Source organism: Primulina tabacum, chromosome 11 (genome assembly GCF_025594145.1).
Source record: "Primulina tabacum isolate GXHZ01 chromosome 11, ASM2559414v2, whole genome shotgun sequence".
NCBI lineage: Eukaryota > Viridiplantae > Streptophyta > Magnoliopsida > Lamiales > Gesneriaceae > Primulina > Primulina tabacum.
The window spans coordinates 27,713,324-27,734,601 of NC_134560.1; the positions used below are offsets into that span (position 1 = coordinate 27,713,324).

The following is a 21,278-nucleotide window of genomic DNA, read 5'->3' on the forward strand; positions in this document are numbered from 1 at the left end:
TATATCAGGATTGGGAAGCGGTAAAGTATGACCTGGGACCAATCCACCCGTTAAATTATGAACGGAGATCTCATTTATGTGGTAGTGGACTTTTCCTGCCAGCCCAGTACTGTGGTTTAGTCTGATCAGGCACATTTATGTATGGGTCACTTGCTTTAAAATATATCTCTACGCAAAATGATGTTATGTATGCTCAAGTATGTATGATACAAGTATGTTTAAGAAAAGTCTTATGGTGATGGCACGTCTACGTTTATGCTACTACGTTCAAGTTTCAAGTATGTTTATGCTTTTACGTTCAAGTTTCAAGTATGTAAGCCATACTTTAAAGATGCATGTGATTTTATTATGTAGTACTTGTTATCTCCAGTTTATACATGTTGAGTTTTTAGACTCACTAGACTTGATCGATGCAGGTGAGGATGAATTGGAGGAGGCGAGGGGTGGGGACCAGTGAGCCGTCTCGGACTGAGCGGGAGGCTAAACCCGAGGACCGCCAATGTTATAAGTTTTTATGCCATGTTTCAACTAATCTGATTTCACGTTTTATTTACAATGTTTAAACAAGTATTGTTCTTTAGCAAATTTTATTGGTGATCTCTTTTAACGGAAATATTATTGGATAAACAATTAATTTATGAACGAAAATTGAAAGTTTATTTTGTATTTAAGAAAATTTTTATTTTTCCGCAAATTTTAAATAGTTTAAAATACGGTACGTTACAGTTGGTATCAGAGCGGTGTTCTTGTAAAGGGTTATGCCTACCGCCAGTTGCGAGGAGCTCAAAAGTCACACCTCAAGTCTGTAAGTTTTAACGTTTTAAATTCATTCATCTAATATGTATCCAGTCACGATTTTAGCATGTGCATGTTTAAGTTCAAATTACGTGCATCTTATGATATTAGTAGTATGTTAATGAATGTTGGGTTTACGTGTTGGGTAAATGTTGGAAAAGTATGCCTCCCGGACGTCGGATTGTGCGTGAGGCGGGCGATGAGACTAGGGAAGCTCAGGATGGGGAGAGGATCACTCCTCCTCGTCCACCCCCAGATATGCAGGCTCAGATGCTTGCAGGGATGACCCAGTTCTTCGCACAGTTTGCGGGGAACCAGACTGCAGTAGACATAGGGGCGAGGCCCAAATCGGAGGCAGTCTATGAGAGGTTTAAGAGGATGGATCCGAAGGATTTCTCGGGGACTACTGACCCGATGATAGCGGACTGATGGATTAAGTCCATCGAAGTAATCTTTGCGTTTATGGAGCTGCAGGATGCAGACATAGTTAGATGTGCCACCTTCTTGTTGACTGGAGACGCCAGGATTTGGTGGGAAAGCGCGTTAGTGTCGGTGAACTTACAATCACTAGGGTTCAAGGAGGTTTTCTTGTAACGTCTACTCATTTTAAAAAGTGCGGAAATATTTTTTTTTAAAGCTCGCATTTTCGAAATATCATTTAAAATAATCGTCTTTATTTTACAATAAAAATATCACAAGTTAAAATGACCAACATCAAACGTAAACGTAAAGGAGTAAAAATCGTAATAGAAAAATATAACATTTAAAAAATGATCTTAAATATTTGTCAGTAAAAATAGCGCATGTTAAAATAACCCAACTCGTCTAAAATCATACTTAAACATAAATGTATAAAATTCTTAAAATCATCAACGTATGAAAATATTCATCTCCTCTCAATCTCATAAATCGTAATGCGGAAAACATGTGGTCCTCGGGTCGTGTAACCTTACCAGGTCTGCCTACTCAGAGTTCAGCACCTCTAGTCTCCTCATCATTAAGCTCACCTGCATCACACACGCCAAGTGAGTCTAAAGACTCAACACACCTGCACCGTTAATAACAAATACATATACCTAGCACGCAGCACTGAAAAATATCATACTCAACATATCTTTCATGAAATTAAAAGCATAATGTAAACGTGTTGTGTAAAATCATGTCATGTCAAATCATGTCATCTCATATCATCATATATGTAAACATATCTTTCATAAACTTTAAAAGCATGAACATCAACGTTTCGTGTAAAATCATGTCGTGTCAAAGCATGTCATCTCATATCATCATATACGTAAACATATATTTCATGAACTTTAAAAGCATAACGTAAACGTGTCATATGAAATCGTGGCGTGTCAACACATTTCATCGTTAATCATCGTTCATCATTCATCATTCATCCTTCATCATTCATCGTTCATCATTTATCATTCATCGTTCATCATTTATCATTGGTGAATTCAGTTCATTAGAGGTGACTATCGTACATCATTAATCATTTACGATGGATCCATCATAATAGAACCGCGGTACACGGCGGCTGTCGGACATCAGTGACAGGATTACCCATCCACTGTGCCTAGGCCTCATCATCATCATCAGCATTTACATATACGTCTTAAACATTTACATATACTTCGATAGCCACAACTAATTCCCGTCATTCAAAACATTATCATTTTCATCACTTATAAAAATCATGAATAAATGCATTTTTTCTTAAATCCAAGCATGCGACGTATATCTTCATAAAATCTTAAAATCGTGATCATGATGCATAAACATTTAAAATATAGTAAATTTGTGCTCAGGCGCTGCCAGGACCAACATCTCACCCCAGGTGCAAAATGACTATTTTGCCCCGGGATACCCAAAAATTACCATTTTGCCCAAAGACGTAAAATTTTACTTCTTTTACATTTTTTTTAATTCCATTGACTCTAATACGTCCCAAATAATTATTTAAGCTTACAAGAACTTTTTCATATTTTTATTTGGCTTAAATCTATGACTTTTAAATTAATCTTTAAATATAACCTATTAATGCGTTTTAATCTCGAATTAAACCAAACCTTAGCATAAAATTCCCAAATTAAAAACTTAGACTTCTCATAATTATTTGAGCTTAAATAAAGTTTTCCATAATTTTATTAAGTATAATCTATGCGTTTCAATTAATTCTTTAATTAACATTTCGTGCGGCGACTAAATCCCTGATAAATCTCAAAACTCATTATTTTGATCCGAAACTTACCAAACTCTTAAAAAATCCCAAAACATATTAAAAAGCATCTCTAGACATAAACTCGAGCTCATTTCAAAACATAACCGAATTGTTTTTAAATATTGGACCGGGTCTCGGTTTTAACCCGAACCGACCCGAAACTCAACCAAATTTTCCCAAACTTTTACCATACTTTCAACGCATCCTAACAGCTCCTAGACCACTCCTTCCAGCCCCCAAAGACCCACGAAAACAGCCCCAATAACCGCTGGAATTTCCAGCAGCTCCCTTCGAACCCTAAGCCTCATATTTTCCAATAATACACTCCTAGCCTTCAACCATCGGTTCCAGCCACGAACCGACCTCCCCTTGACCATCTTGGGACCCTACTTGACACCTTAGACTCACGGCCCCAGCCCCATACAAGCTGAACAAAGCCCACGACCGCTAGACACCAAGGAACACAACCGCAACCATTTCATCACCCACTAGCTCGATCGCGCTTGGGGGCTGTTCCAGCAGGTGCCGAGCCCTTCCAGGCCCTGTCTCAGACCCATCAGGGTCTAGTCCATGGCACGGTTTAGTCCTTGCACTGCTGGTCGAACCCTTGCACGCAATCTTCCCCAAAGCCGAACCAAAATGAGACACCACACTAGATCTACACCAATCTTCAACCAGCACCGACTCCAGCCTGATTTCCCTCTATATTATGACATGTCTCGGTCCTAAACACCAGCAACCGACAGTCCCCTTGCACAGAAACAAGAAAACCGTGAGGATTGAAGCACAAAAATGCAATGTTCACATGAAACCCGAAAATCTTACTCACACATGGTTGGATCGAAAGTTTCACAACAAATAAACATAATACAGCATGTATATAACGTGTATGATGCAGCAATAAAAGTACATGGCGTGCCTTGGTGTTATTCGAACGAAAACTTGAAGTATTCCAGGTCGGGAAGGCGCCGGGGAGCGGGGAAGAAGACTTGTTGCAAGAAGAATGAAGCACCGAAGCTTTCAGCTGGAATTCTCGTGAAAATGGATGATGAAGGAGAGGAATGTCGGCTGGTGGGTGCATAATTAAGTTTTGTGGGTCCTTAGTTATTTATTAAATAGTTAATTAATAGATAATTGGCTCGAAATTGCTAATTAAGAGTTTCAAAAGAATTTTAAGTCCAATAAGCTTAAAAGTAGGCCCATTAAATCCAAACATACTCCCGAAAAATATTTCGTGTTGTAAAATTTTTGAAAATAGTAGCCGAACCCCCAAAAAGTTCCCCGATTCGCTAAAATTTGCGTACCGGGTAAAAATAAAATCATGGGGGGTAAAAATACCCAATAAATCCCATTTTTGCAAAACACACTTAAAAACACCTTAAATTAATTAATAAAAATTAAACTTGTAATAAAATAATTTTCCTGATAATTCTCCGATCCCAGTTCCTCGTTCGAGCGCGAAATGCTACTTAAAAAAAAAATCTAATACATGAACTTATAAAATGTATGGAATAAATTATAACATGCATGAATTATGCATAAAATGCATAAAAATAATTAAACACAAATTAATGAAATAAAAATGGATTTAAAACTTTAAAACAATTTAATAAAATACCAAAGAAATTTAATAACTTGCATGTATGTGGTTGACATGGACCTTCAGACATTCGGAACGTTACAATCTTCCCCCCTTAAATTGAATTTCGTCCCCGAAATTCGCTTATCCTTGATAATCAAAAAGTTTAGATTTAGTTCTATTATCTCAATAATCCACGCTTCCGCTGCGCTACTCTGATAAAATAACTGTAAGTTGTCCTTACGTCTCTTCAGTCCTAATTAAATTGCCTACCAAAATCCTCGTTTGCGAATCTCAACTTATAACGATCCATGGTAACCTATTTTCATTTTTCTATAACCTCAAATTTCAACTTTTCTTAAATTTCCCAATATTAGAAATGACAGTCCGAATTTTATTGTGTCTTACTTTTCTTATATTATACCTATAATGTTCATTGACCTATTACATTTTTATTTATGCAGTTTGACCTAAGAAACCTTAGCACCAAAATTACTGATCGACTTCTAACCTCTGTAATACACTTAAAAATTAAACCTTATTTCAGCCCCATAATAATATTAGCCTAAGATCCTTGAATGGAATATTTATCTTACGGCACCATACTTACATAACCTAACTATTTAGAAGTACATCCCAATATAACGTTGTCGCAAATCTTAAGTTCGAGTATTGTTAATCCATAAAACCCAAGATATACGATACCGAACTTCTACCTAAATAATAAAATCATTCTAACACCAATTACATGCTTAAACTATTTCCTTTCCAATTACAATAAAGTTAAGACCTAAGACCTTTTGACTTTCCTCATTGAAGCGAATGTCTCATACTTGCGTATCCTCAATACTTAATTACTTCTAACGTATAAAACTTACTAAGTTATCTCATGTTAATGTTGGACTAACTCTAATAAATCAACTTTAATTATAACACATAGAATTCTAGAATTTCCATATTAAGGTTTTAGATTTCTTACTCGGTAAAAATCTTAATATTTGTTTATTGGCAACCTATGTTGAACACAACTAATTCCCTTTTTTTTTATTTTACCCAAAATTTTCGTATGAACATCTATCTCCTAAACTTGAAATTCAAGCTTACGCATCCCAAATGATAATAGATAACATAATTCTCACACACATAATCGCTTGTTCCCAAGTTTCTTAATGACTTCCAAGAATTCTCAAGACAAGATGTCTACCTCAATTCTTACATGCGTCTATCAAGTAACCTAACCATCAATCATACCCAACTTTCTAGAAAAATTTAAATTCCAACAAAGGTATAATCTTAACTGTTAAGATCATGATTAAAACTTATAACACATCAAACTTAAGTTCCCAAAAATTTTGCTAACTAAATGTTTATTCTTATAACTTAATCTAACCGATTAACTTTACCTTAAACCGTCATCACTTTAAATTCTCAATTTGCCACAATATTATTTCACCAACGCTTAAATTTTCAAGCACAATGTTGATTTATCTTACAATGTCCTTGATTATCATTTCTTATAACATTATAACTCAGATGTTTCAAGGTTCTAAATATCCCTTCAAGCCTAAATCATCGAAAATTCATATCCTTTAAACCATTCGATTCTCCCTTACTTCTGAACTAGTTCCCCCAAATTTCTTAAAAATTGTAAACTTAATTTTTACTTTCCTCAAATATTATCCAATTTGTCCTAAAGCTCTAAAATTCCACAATTACCCATAAGTTCTTGGCGTTCCTAATTCGATTTTATAGGTTTCTCGTAACATAAATTTCAATAATTTTAACTTTATTAGACCCAAAATTTATGCACATAACCTCGAATAATTACTGATTTTACCCAAGTGTTCCTCAAAAGTTCTAATTTAATCCTTAAAACTTTCGAGATTGACAACTTGGCCCTTAAAATTCTCGAAAATTACATTCTTGCCCCTACAACTCTTCGAAATTTGTGTTTTGGTCCCCATAAAATTTTCGATTTGACCTCATTAAACCTTAAAATTCTCAAAACTAAAAATTTAATCTCAAAGTTTGGTAAATTCGAAATAGTCCCTTATAATTTTATTGTTGCACTTAGGTCCTCAAATTATTGGTTAATACAGTTAGGTCCTTAAAATTCTCAATCCACGCAATTCAATCCTTAGGTCCCACTAGGTAGAGCATGCATCCTAAATAAATTCTACGTTTTTATACTTCCAAAGATCATCGTAGTTTTCGAATCATTAATCCTTACATGGAATCCTAAAAAATTAATTCAACTAGCAACCACGAACCATCAGTAATTTCTTAGAAATTCTACAAGTCCCAAAATCATTCATAATCTTCAAGATTAACTTATGACCCATAAGGAGGACATCAGTACTACTGACCTAAAAATCAATATAGTCAAATCATTAGCAACTTCTCCTAAAGCACAATATTCGAATTTTTAGACACGTCCAATTCCAAACGTAATCAACATGCAATTTAATCTGGTTTTTTTTTAAAAACAACAAATCCTTAAATCATAAAAGCAGTTAAACATATACCGTAGATCATTATAAAGCGTAAATCATGTTAACATGCAGGTGATAAGATTAAATCATTTAAAACATTTAAATAATAAAAGCTTACAGACTTGAGGCTTGAAGACTCAGCTGCAGAAACTGGCGGTGACACAACCCTATATAGGACCCTTGCTCTGATACCAACTGTAACGTCTACTCGTTTTAAAAAGTGCGGATATATTTTCTTTTAAAGCTCGCATTTTCGAAATATCATTTAAAATAATCGTCTTTATTTTACAATAAAAATATCACAGTTTAAAATGACCAACATCAAACGTAAACGTAAAGGAGTAAAAATCGTAATAGAAAAATATAACATTTAAAAAATGATCATAAATATTTGTCAATAAAAATAGCGCAGTTTAAAATAACTCAACTCGTCTAAAATCATACTTAAACATAAACGTATAAAATTCTTAAAATCATCAACGTATGAAAATATTCATCTCCTCTCAATCTCATAAATCGTAATGCAGAAAATATGTGGTCCTCGGGTCGTGTCACCTTACCAGGTCTGCCTACTCAGAGTTCAGCACCTCCAGTCTCCTCATCATTAAGCTCACCTGCATCACACACGCCTAGTGAGTTTAAAGACTCAACACACCTGCACCGTTAATAACAAGCACATATACCTAGCACACAGCAGTGAAAAATATCATACTCAACATATCTTTCATGAAATTAAAAGCATAATGTAAACGTGTTGTGTAAAATCATGTCATGTCAAATCATGTCATCTCATATCATCATATATGTAAACATATCTTTCATGAACTTCAAAAGCATGAACATCAACGTTTCGTGTAAAATCATGTCGTGTCAAAGCATGTCATCTCATATCATCATATACGTAAACATATCTTTCATGAACTTTAAAAGCATAACGTAAACGTGTCATATGAAATCGTGGCGTGTCAACACATTTCATCGTTAATCATCGTTCATCATTCATCATTCATCGTTCATCATTTATCATTCATCGTTTATCATTCATCGTTCATCATTTATCATTGGTGAATTCAGTTCATTAGAGGTGACTATCGTACATCATTCATCATTTACGATGGATCCATCATACATAGAACCGCGGTACACGGCGGCTGTCGGACATCAGTGACAGGATTACCCATCCACTGTGCCTAGGCCTCATCATCATCATCAGCATTTACATATACGTCTTAAACATTTACATATACTTCGATAGCCACAACTAATTCCCGTCATTCAAAACATTATCATTTTCATCACTTATAAAAATCATGAATAAATGCATTTTTTCTTAAATCCAAGCATGCGACGTATATCTTCATAAAATCTTAAAATCGTGATCATGATGCATAAACATTTAAAATATAGTAAATTTGTGCTCAAGGCGCTGCCAGGACCAACATCTCACCCTAGGTGCAAAATGACTATTTTGCCCCGGGATACCCAAAAATTACCATTTTGCCCAAAGACGTAAAATTTTACTTCTTTTACATTTTTTTTAATTCCATTGACTCTAATACGTCCCAAATAATTATTTAAGCTTACAAGAACTTTTTCATATTTTTATTTGGCTTAAATCTATGACTTTTAAATTAATCTTTAAATATAACCTATTAATGCGTTTTAATCTCGAATTAAACCAAACCTTAGCATAAAATTCCCAAATTAAAAACTTAGACTTCTCATAATTATTTGAGCTTAAATAAAGTTTTCCATAATTTTATTAAGTATAATCTATGCGTTTCAATTAATTCTTTAATTAACATTTCGTGCGGCGACTAAATCCCTGATAAATCTCAAAACTCATTATTTTGATCCGAAACTTACCAAACTCTTAAAAAATCCCAAAACATATTAAAAAGCATCTCTAGACATAAACTCGAGCTCATTTCAAAACATAACCGAATTGTTTTTAAATATTGGACCGGGTCTCGGTTTTAACCCGAACCGACCCGAAACTCAACCAAATTTTCCCAAACTTTTACCATACTTTCAACGCATCCTAACAGCTCCTAGACCACTCCTTCCAGCCCCCAAAGACCCACGAAAACAGCCCCAATAACCGCTGGAATTTCCAGCAGCTCCCTTCGAACCCTAAGCCTCATATTTTCCAATAATACACTCCTAGCCTTCAACCATCGGTTCCAGCCACGAACCGACATCCCCTTGACCATCTTGGGACCCTACTTGACACCTTAGACTCACGGCCCCAGCCCCATACAAGCTGAACAAAGCCCACGACCGCTAGACACCAAGGAACACAACCGCAACCATTTCATCACCCACTAGCTCGATCGCGCTTGGGGGCTGTTCCAGCAGGTGCCGAGCCCTTCCAGGCCCTGTCTCAGACCCATCAGGGTCTAGTCCATGGCACGGTTTAGTCCTTGCACTGCTGGTCGAACCCTTGCACGCAATCTTCCCCAAAGCCGAACCAAAATGAGACACCACACTAGATCTACACCAATCTTCAACCAGCACCGACTCCAGCCTGATTTCCCTCTATATTATGACATGTCTCGGTCCTAAACACCAGCAACCGACAGTCCCCTTGCACAGAAACAAGAAAACCGTGAGGATTGAAGCACAAAAATGCAATGTTCACATGAAACCCGAAAATCTTACTCACACATGGTTGGATCGAAAGTTTCACAACAAATAAACATAATACAGCATGTATATAACGTGTATGATGCAGCAATAAAAGTACATGGCGTGCCTTGGTGTTATTCGAACGAAAACTTGAAGTATTCCAGGTCGGGAAGGCGCCGGGGAGCGGGGAAGAAGACTTGTTGCAAGAAGAATGAAGCACCGAAGCTTTCAGCTGGAATTCTCGTGAAAATGGATGATGAAGGAGAGGAATGTCGGCTGGTGGGTGCATAATTAAGTTTTGTGGGTCCTTAGTTATTTATTAAATAGTTAATTAATAGATAATTGGCTCGAAATTGCTAATTAAGAGTTTCAAAAGAATTTTAAGTCCAATAAGCTTAAAAGTAGGCCCATTAAATCCAAACATACTCCCGAAAAATATTTCGTGTTGTAAAATTTTTGAAAATAGTAGCCGAACCCCCAAAAAGTTCCCCGATTCGCTAAAATTTGCGTACCGGGTAAAAATAAAATCATGGGGGGTAAAAATACCCAATAAATCCCATTTTTGCAAAACACACTTAAAAACACCTTAAATTAATTAATAAAAATTAAACTTGTAATAAAATAATTTTCCTGATAATTCTCCGATCCCAGTTCCTCGTTCGAGCGCGAAATGCTACTTAAAAAAAAAATCTAATACATGAACTTATAAAATGTATGGAATAAATTATAACATGCATGAATTATGCATAAAATGCATAAAAATAATTAAACACAAATTAATGAAATAAAAATGGATTTAAAACTTTAAAACAATTTAATAAAATACCAAAGAAATTTAATAACTTGCATGTATGTGGTTGACATGGACCTTCAGACATTCGGAACGTTACAATCTTCCCCCCTTAAATTGAATTTCGTCCCCGAAATTCGCTTATCCTTGATAATCAAAAAGTTTAGATTTAGTTCTATTATCTCAATAATCCACGCTTCCGCTGCGCTACTCTGATAAAATAACTGTAAGTTGTCCTTACGTCTCTTCAGTCCTAATTAAATTGCCTACCAAAATCCTCGTTTGCGAATCTCAACTTATAACGATCCATGGTAACCTATTTTCATTTTTCTATAACCTCAAATTTCAACTTTTCTTAAATTTCCCAATATTAGAAATGACAGTCCGAATTTTATTGTGTCTTACTTTTCTTATATTATACCTATAATGTTCATTGACCTATTACATTTTTATTTATGCAGTTTGACCTAAGAAACCTTAGCACCAAAATTACTGATCGACTTCTAACCTCTGTAATACACTTAAAAATTAAACCTTATTTCAGCCCCATAATAATATTAGCCTAAGATCCTTGAATGGAATATTTATCTTACGGCACCATACTTACATAACCTAACTATTTAGAAGTACATCCCAATATAACGTTGTCGCAAATCTTAAGTTCGAGTATTGTTAATCCATAAAACCCAAGATATACGATACCGAACTTCTACCTAAATAATAAAATCATTCTAACACCAATTACATACTTAAACTATTTCCTTTCCAATTACAATAAAGTTAAGACCTAAGACCTTTTGACTTTCCTCATTGAAGCGAATGTCTCATACTTGCGTATCCTCAATACTTAATTACTTCTAACGTATAAAACTTACTAAGTTATCTCATGTTAATGTTGGACTAACTCTAATAAATCAACTTTAATTATAACACATAGAATTCTAGAATTTCCATATTAAGGTTTTAGATTTCTTACTCGGTAAAAATCTTAATATTTGTTTATTGGCAACCTATGTTGAACACAACTAATTCCCTTTTTTTTTATTTTACCCAAAATTTTCGTATGAACATCTATCTCCTAAACTTGAAATTCAAGCTTACGCATCCCAAATGATAATAGATAACATAATTCTCACACACATAATCGCTTGTTCCCAAGTTTCTTAATGACTTCCAAGAATTCTCAAGACAAGATGTCTACCTCAATTCTTACATGCGTCTATCAAGTAACCTAACCATCAATCATACCCAACTTTCTAGAAAAATTTAAATTCCAACAAAGGTATAATCTTAACTGTTAAGATCATGATTAAAACTTATAACACATCAAACTTAAGTTCCCAAAAATTTTGCTAACTAAATCTTTATTCTTATAACTTAATCTAACCGATTAACTTTACCTTAAACCGTCATCACTTTAAATTCTCAATTTGCCACAATATTATTTCACCAACGCTTAAATTTTCAAGCACAATGTTGATTTATCTTACAATGTCCTTGATTATCATTCCTTATAACATTATAACTCAGATGTTTCAAGATTCTAAATATCCCTTCAAGCCTAAATCATCGAAAATTCATATCCTTTAAACCATTCGATTCTCCCTTACTTCTGAACTAGTTCCCCCAAATTTCTTAAAAATTGTAAACTTAATTTTTACTTTCCTCAAATATTATCCAATTTGTCCTAAAGCTCTAAAATTCCACAATTACCCATAAGTTCTTAGCGTTCCTAATTCGATTTTATAGGTTTCTCGTAACATAAATTTCAATAATTTTAACTTTATTAGACCCAAAATTTATGCACATAACCTCGAATAATTACTGATTTTACCCAAGTGTTCCTCAAAAGTTCTAATTTAATCCTTAAAACTTTCGAGATTGACAACTTGGCCCTTAAAATTCTCGAAAATTACATTCTTGCCCCTACAACTCTTCGAAATTTGTGTTTTGGTCCCCATAAAATTTTCGATTTGACCTCATTAAACCTTAAAATTCTCAAAACTAAAAATTTAATCTCAAAGTTTGGTAAATTCGAAATAGTCCCTTATAATTTTATTGTTGCACTTAGGTCCTCAAATTATTGGTTAATACAGTTAGGTCCTTAAAATTCTCAATCCACGCAATTCAATCCTTAGGTCCCACTAGGTAGAGCATGCATCCTAAATAAATTCTACGTTTTTATACTTCCAAAGATCATCGTAGTTTTCGAATCATTAATCCTTACATGGAATCCTAAAAAATTAATTCAACTAGCAACCACGAACCATCAGTAATTTCTTAGAAATTCTACAAGTCCCAAAATCATTCATAATCTTCAAGATTAACTTATGACCCATAAGGAGGACATCAGTACTACTGACCTAAAAATCAATATAGTCAAATCATTAGCAACTTCTCCTAAAGCCCAATATTCGAATTTTTAGACACGTCCAATTCCAAACGTAATCAACATGCAATTTAATCTGGTTTTTTTTTAAAAACAACAAATCCTTAAATCATAAAAGCAGTTAAACATATACCGTAGATCATTATAAAGCGTAAATCATGTTAACATGCAGGTGATAAGATTAAATCATTTAAAACATTTAAATAATAAAAGCTTACAGACTTGAGGCTTGAAGACTCAGCTGCAGAAACTGGCGGTGACACAACCCTATATAGGACCCTTGCTCTGATACCAACTGTAACGTCTACTCGTTTTAAAAAGTGCGGATATATTTTTTTTTAAAGCTCGCATTTTCGAAATATCATTTAAAATAATCGTCTTTATTTTACAATAAAAATATCACAGTTTAAAATGACCAACATCAAACGTAAACGTAAAGGAGTAAAAATCGTAATAGAAAAATATAACATTTAAAAAATGATCTTAAATATTTGTCAATAAAAATAGCGCAGTTTAAAATAACTCAACTCGTCTAAAATCATACTTAAACATAAACGTATAAAATTCTTAAAATCATCAACGTATGAAAATATTCATCTCCTCTCAATCTCATAAATCGTAATGCAGAAAATATGTGGTCCTCGGGTCGTGTCACCTTACCAGGTCTGCCTACTCAGAGTTCAGCACCTCCAGTCTCCTCATCATTAAGCTCACCTGCATCACACACGCCTAGTGAGTTTAAAGACTCAACACACCTGCACCGTTAATAACAAGCACATATACCTAGCACACAGCAGTGAAAAATATCATACTCAACATATCTTTCATGAAATTAAAAGCATAATGTAAACGTGTTGTGTAAAATCATGTCATGTCAAATCATGTCATCTCATATCATCATATATGTAAACATATCTTTCATGAACTTCAAAAGCATGAACATCAACGTTTCGTGTAAAATCATGTCGTGTCAAAGCATGTCATCTCATATCATCATATACGTAAACATATCTTTCATGAACTTTAAAAGCATAACGTAAACGTGTCATATGAAATCGTGGCGTGTCAACACATTTCATCGTTAATCATCGTTCATCATTCATCATTCATCATTCATCGTTCATCATTTATCATTCATCGTTTATCATTCATCGTTCATCATTTATCATTGGTGAATTCAGTTCATTAGAGGTGACTATCGTACATCATTCATCATTTACGATGGATCCATCATACATAGAACCGCGGTACACGGCGGCTGTCGGACATCAGTGACAGGATTACCCATCCACTGTGCCTAGGCCTCATCATCATCATCAGCATTTACATATACGTCTTAAACATTTACATATACTTCGATAGCCACAACTAATTCCCGTCATTCAAAACATTATCATTTTCATCACTTATAAAAATCATGAATAAATGCATTTTTTCTTAAATCCAAGCATGCGACGTATATCTTCATAAAATCTTAAAATCGTGATCATGATGCATAAACATTTAAAATATAGTAAATTTGTGCTCAGGGCGCTGCCAGGACCAACATCTCACCCCAGGTGCAAAATGACTATTTTGCCCCGGGATACCCAAAAATTACCATTTTGCCCAAAGACGTAAAATTTTACTTCTTTTACATTTTTTTAATTCCATTGACTCTAATACGTCCCAAATAATTATTTAAGCTTACAAGAACTTTTTCATATTTTTATTTGGCTTAAATCTATGACTTTTAAATTAATCTTTAAATATAACCTATTAATGCGTTTTAATCTCGAATTAAACCAAACCTTAGCATAAAATTCCCAAATTAAAAACTTAGACTTCTCATAATTATTTGAGCTTAAATAAAGTTTTTCATAATTTTATTAAGTATAATCTATGCGTTTCAATTAATTCTTTAATTAACATTTCGTGCGGCGACTAAATCCCTGATAAATCTCAAAGCTCATTATTTTGATCCGAAACTTACCAAACTCTTAAAAAATCCCAAAACATATTAAAAAGCATCTCTAGACATAAACTCGAGCTCATTTCAAAACATAACCGAATTGTTTTTAAATATTGGACCGGGTCTCGGTTTTAACCCGAACCGACCCGAAACTCAACCAAATTTTCCCAAACTTTTACCATACTTTCAACGCATCCTAACAGCTCCTAGACCACTCCTTCCAGCCCCCAAAGACCCACGAAAACAGCCCCAATAACCGCTGGAATTTCCAGCAGCTCCCTTCGAACCCTAAGCCTCATATTTTCCAATAATACACTCCTAGCCTTCAACCATCGGTTCCAGCCACGAACCGACATCCCCTTGACCATCTTGGGACCCTACTTGACACCTTAGACTCACGGCCCCAGCCCCATACAAGCTGAACAAAGCCCACGACCGCTAGACACCAAGGAACACAACCGCAACCATTTCATCACCCACTAGCTCGATCGCGCTTGGGGGCTGTTCCAGCAGGTGCCGAGCCCTTCCAGGCCCTGTCTCAGACCCATCAGGGTCTAGTCCATGGCACGGTTTAGTCCTTGCACTGCTGGTCGAACCCTTGCACGCAATCTTCCCCAAAGCCGAACCAAAATGAGACACCACACTAGATCTACACCAATCTTCAACCAGCACCGACTCCAGCCTGATTTCCCTCTATATTATGACATGTCTCGGTCCTAAACACCAGCAACCGACAGTCCCCTTGCACAGAAACAAGAAAACCGTGAGGATTGAAGCACAAAAATGCAATGTTCACATGAAACCCGAAAATCTTACTCACACATGGTTGGATCGAAAGTTTCACAACAAATAAACATAATACAGCATGTATATAACGTGTATGATGCAGCAATAAAAGTACATGGCGTGCCTTGGTGTTATTCGAACGAAAACTTGAAGTATTCCAGGTCGGGAAGGCGCCGGGGAGCGGGGAAGAAGACTTGTTGCAAGAAGAATGAAGCACCGAAGCTTTCAGCTGGAATTCTCGTGAAAATGGATGATGAAGGAGAGGAATGTCGGCTGGTGGGTGCATAATTAAGTTTTGTGGGTCCTTAGGTATTTATTAAATAGTTAATTAATAGATAATTGGCTCGAAATTGCTAATTAAGAGTTTCAAAAGAATTTTAAGTCCAATAAGCTTAAAAGTAGGCCCATTAAATCCAAACATACTCCCGAAAAATATTTCGTGTTGTAAAATTTTTGAAAATAGTAGCCGAACCCCCAAAAAGTTCCCCGATTCGCTAAAATTTGCGTACCGGGTAAAAATAAAATCATGGGGGGTAAAAATACCCAATAAATCCCATTTTTGCAAAACACACTTAAAAACACCTTAAATTAATTAATAAAAATTAAACTTGTAATAAAATAATTTTCCTGATAATTCTCCGATCCCAGTTCCTCGTTCGAGCGCGAAATGCTACTTAAAAAAAAAAATCTAATACATGAACTTATAAAATGTATGGAATAAATTATAACATGCATGAATTATGCATAAAATGCATAAAAATAATTAAACACAAATTAGTGAAATAAAAATGGATTTAAAACTTTAAAAAAATTTAATAAAATACCAAAAAAATTTAATAACTTGCATGTATGTGGTTGACATGGACCTTCAGACATTCGGAACGTTACAATCTTCCCCCCTTAAATTGAATTTCGTCCCCGAAATTCGCTTATCCTTGATAATCAAAAAGTTTAGATTTAGTTCTATTATCTCAATAATCCACGCTTCCGCTGCGCTACTCTGATAAAATAACTGTAAGTTGTCCTTACGTCTCTTCAGTCCTAATTAAATTGCCTACCAAAATCCTCGTTTGCGAATCTCAACTTATAACGATCCATGGTAACCTATTTTCATTTTTCTATAACCTCAAATTTCAACTTTTCTTAAATTTCCCAATATTAGAAATGACAGTCCGAATTTTATTGTGTCTTACTTTTCTTATATTATACCTATAATGTTCATTGACCTATTACATTTTTATTTATGCAGTTTGACCTAAGAAACCTTAGCACCAAAATTACTGATCGACTTCTAACCTCTGTAATACACTTAAAAATTAAACCTTATTTCAGCCCCATAATAATATTAGCCTAAGATCCTTGAATGGAATATTTATCTTACGGCACCATACTTACATAACCTAACTATTTAGAAGTACATCCCAATATAACGTTGCCGCAAATCTTAAGTTCGAGTATTGTTAATACATAAAACCCAATATATACGATACCGATTACATGCTTAAACTATTTCCTTTCCAATTACAATAAAGTTATGACCTAAGACCTTTTGACTTTCCTCATTGAAGCGAATGTCTCATACTTGCGTATCCTCAATACTTAATTACTTCTAACGTATAAGTTATCTCATGTTAATGTTTGACTAACTCTAATAAATCAACTTTAATTATAACACATAGAATTCTAGAATTTCCATATTAAGGTTTTAGATTTCTTACTCGGTAAAAATCTTAATATTTGTTTATTGGCAACCTATGTTGAACACAACTAATTCCCTTTTTTTTTTTTATTTTACCCAAAATTTTCGTATGAATATCTATCTCCTAAACTTGAAATTCAAGCTTACGCATCCCAAATGATAATAGATAACATAATTCTCACACACATAATCGCTTGTTCCCAGGTTTCTTAATGACTTCCAAGAATTCTCAAGACAAGATGTCTACCTCAATTCTTACATGCGTCTATCAAGTAACCTAACCATCAATCATACCCAACTTTCTAGAAAAATTTAAATTCCAACAAAGGTATAATCTTAACTGTTAAGATCATGATTAAAACTTATAACACATCAAACTTAAGTTCCCAAAAATTTTGCTAACTAAATCTTTATTCTTATAACTTAATCTAACCGATTAACTTTACCTTAAACCGTCATCACTTTAAATTCTCAATTTGCCACAATATTATTTCACCAACGCTTAAATTTTCAAGCACAATGTTGATTTATCTTACAATGTCCTTGATTACCATTCCTTATAACATTATAACTCAGATGTTTCAAGGTTCTAAATATCCCTTCAAGCCTAAATCATCGAAAATTCATATCCTTTAAACTATTCGATTCTCCCTTACTTCTGAACTAGTTCCCCCAAATTTCTTAAAAATTGTAAACTTAATTTTTACTTTCCTCAAATATTATCCAATTTGTCCTAAAGCTCTAAAATTCCACAATTACCCATAAGTTCTTGGCGTTCCTAATTCGATTTTATAGGTTTCTCGTAACATAAAGTTCAATAATTTTAACTTTATTAGACCCAAAATTTATGCACATAACCTCGAATAATTACTGATTTTACCCAAGTGTTCCTCAAAAGTTCTAATTTAATCCTTAAAACTTTCGAGATTGACAACTTGGCCCTTAAAGTCCTCGAAAATTACATTCTTGCCCCTACAACTCTTCGAAATTTGTATTTTGGTTCCCATAAAATTTTCGATTTGACCTCATTAAACCTTAAAATTCTCAAAACTAAAAATTTAATCTCAAAGTTTGGTAAATTCGAAATAGTCCCTTATAATTTTATTGTTGCACTTAGGTCCTCAAATTATTGGTTAATACAGTTAGGTCCTTAAAATTCTCAATCCACGCAATTCAATCCTTAGGTCCCACTAGGTAGAGCATGCATCCTAAATAAATTCTACGTTTTTATACTTCCAAAGATCATCGTAGTTTTCGAATCATTAATCCTTACATGGAATCCTAAAAAATTAATTCAACTAGCAACCACGAACCATCAGTAATTTCTTAGAAATTCTACAAGTCCCAAAATCATTCATAATCTTCAAGATTAACTTATGACCCATAAGGAGGACATCAGTACTACTGACCTAAAAATCAATATAGTCAAATCATTAGCAACTTCTCCTAAAGCCCAATATTCGAATTCTTAGACACGTCCAATTCCAAACGTAATCAACATGCAATTTAATCTGTTTTTTTTTTAAAAAACAACAAATCCTTAAATCATAAAAGCAGTTAAACATATACCGTAGATCATTATAAAGCGTAAATCATGTTAACATGCAGGTGATAAGATTAAATCATTTAAAACATTTAAATAATAAAAGCTTACAGACTTGAGGCTTGAAGACTCAGCTGCAGAAACTGGCGGTGGCACAACCCTATATAGGACCCTTGCTCTGATACCAACTGTAACGTCTACTCGTTTTAAAAAGTGCGGAAATATTTTTTTTTAAAGCTCGCATTTTCGAAATATCATTTAAAATAATCGTCTTTATTTTACAATAAAAATATCACAGTTTAAAATGACCAACATCAAACGTAAACGTAAAGGAGTAAAAATCGTAATAGAAAAATATAACATTTAAAAAATGATCTTAAATATTTGTCAGTAAAAATAGCGCAGTTTAAAATAACTCAACTCGTCTAAAATCATACTTAAACATAAACGTATAAAATTCTTAAAATCATCAACGTATGAAAATATTCATCTTCTCTCAATCTCATAAATCGTAATGCAGAAAACATGTGGTCCTCGGGTCGTGTCACCTTACCAGGTCTGCCTACTCAAAGTTCAGCACCTCCAGTCTCCTCATCATTAAGCTCACCTGCATCACACACGCCTAGTGAGTCTAAAGACTCAACACACCTGCACCGTTAATAACAAGTACATATACCTAGCACACAGCAGTGAAAAATATCATACTCAACATATCTTTCATGAAATTAAAAGCATAATGTAAACGTGTTGTGTAAAATCATGTCATGTCAAATCATGTCATCTCATATCATCATATATGTAAACATATCTTTCATGAACTTTAAAAGCATGAACATCAACGTTTCGTGTAAAATCATGCCTTGTCTAAGCATGTCATCTCATATCATCATATACGTAAACATATCTTTCATGAACTTTAAAAGCATGAACATCAACGTCTCGTGTAAAATCATGTCGTGTCAAAGCATGTCATCTCATATCATCATATACGTAAACATATCTTTCATGAACTTTAAAAGCATAACGTAAACGTGTCATATGAAATCGTGGCGTGTCAACACATTTCATCGTTAATCATCGTTCATCATTCATCATTCATCATTCATCATTCATCGTTCATCATTTATCATTCATCGTTTATCATTCATCGTTCATCATTTATCATTGGTGAATTCAGTTCATTAGAGGTGACTATCGTACATCATTCATCATTTACGATGGATCCATCATACATAGAACTGCGGTACACGGCGGCTGTCGGACATCAGTGACAGGATTACCCATCCACTGTGCCTAGGCCTCATCATCATCATCAGCATTTACATATACGTCTTAAACATTTACATATACTTCGATAGCCACAGCTAATTCCCGTCATTCAAAACATTACCATTTTCATCACTTATAAAAATCATGAATAAATGCATTTTTTCTTAAATCCAAGCATGCGACGTATATCTTCATAAAATCTTAAAATCGTGATCATGATGCATAAACATTTAAAATATAGTAAATTTGTGCTCAGGGCGCTGCCAGGACCAACATCTCACCCCAGGTGCAAAATGACTATTTTGCCCCGGGATACCCAAAAATTACCATTTTGCCCAAAGACGTAAAATTTTACTTCTTTTACATTTTTTTAATTCCATTGACTCTAATACGTACCAAATAATTATTTAAGCTTACAAGAACTTTTTCATATTTTTATTTGGCTTAAATCTATGACTTTTAAATTAATCTTTAAATATAACCTATTAATGCGTTTTAATCTCGAATTAAACCAAACCTTAGCATAAAATTCTCAAATTAAAAACTTAGACTTCTAATAATTATTTGAGCTTAAATAAAGTTTTCCATAATTTTATTAAGTTTAAATCTATGCGTTTCAATTAATTCTTTAATTAACATTTCGTGCGGCGACTAAATCCCTGATAAATCTCAAAGCTCATTATTTTGATCCGAAACTTACCAAACTCTTAAAAAATCCCAAAACATATTAAAAAGCATCTCTAGACATAAACTCGAGCCCATTTCAAAACTTAACCGAATTGTTTTTAAATATTGGACCGGGGTCTCGGTTTTAACCCGAACCGACCCGAAACTCAACCAAATTTTCCCAAACTTTTACCATACATTCAACGCATCCTAACAGCTCCCAGACCACTCCTTCCAGCCCCCAAAGACCCACGAAAACAGCCCCAATAACTGCTGGAATTTCCAGCAGCTCCCTTCGAACCCTAAGCCTCATATTTTCCAATAATACACTCCTAGCCTTCAACCATCGGTTCCAGTCACGAACCGACCTCCCCTTGACCATCTTGGGACCCTACTTGACACCTTAGACTCATGGCCCCAGCCCCATACAAGCTGCACAAAGCTCACGACCGCTAGACACCAAG

The 21,278-nt window shown here is 34.4% G+C and overlaps 2 long non-coding RNA genes across 3 annotated transcripts; both read right to left on the minus strand.

The window, feature by feature from the left end:
* Positions 1–1,586: 1,586 nt before the first annotated feature.
* On the minus strand, positions 1,587–12,157 carry LOC142519514 (uncharacterized). Of its 2 annotated transcripts, none has more exons than XR_012813783.1 (3): positions 9,849–12,157; positions 3,942–7,707; positions 1,587–1,802 (listed from the first exon to the last, which is right to left on the minus strand). It is a non-coding gene; the product is annotated as an uncharacterized LOC142519514 (long non-coding RNA). The 2 variants fall into 2 exon arrangements; XR_012813782.1 differs by having other exon boundaries at positions 9,840–12,157.
* A 6,684-nt stretch (positions 12,158–18,841) lies between these two features.
* Positions 18,842–21,013, minus strand: LOC142517647 (uncharacterized). Its single transcript, XR_012813353.1, has 2 exons — positions 19,774–21,013; positions 18,842–19,583 (listed from the first exon to the last, which is right to left on the minus strand). It is a non-coding gene; the product is annotated as an uncharacterized LOC142517647 (long non-coding RNA).
* Between the last annotated feature and the right edge of the window lie 265 nt (positions 21,014–21,278).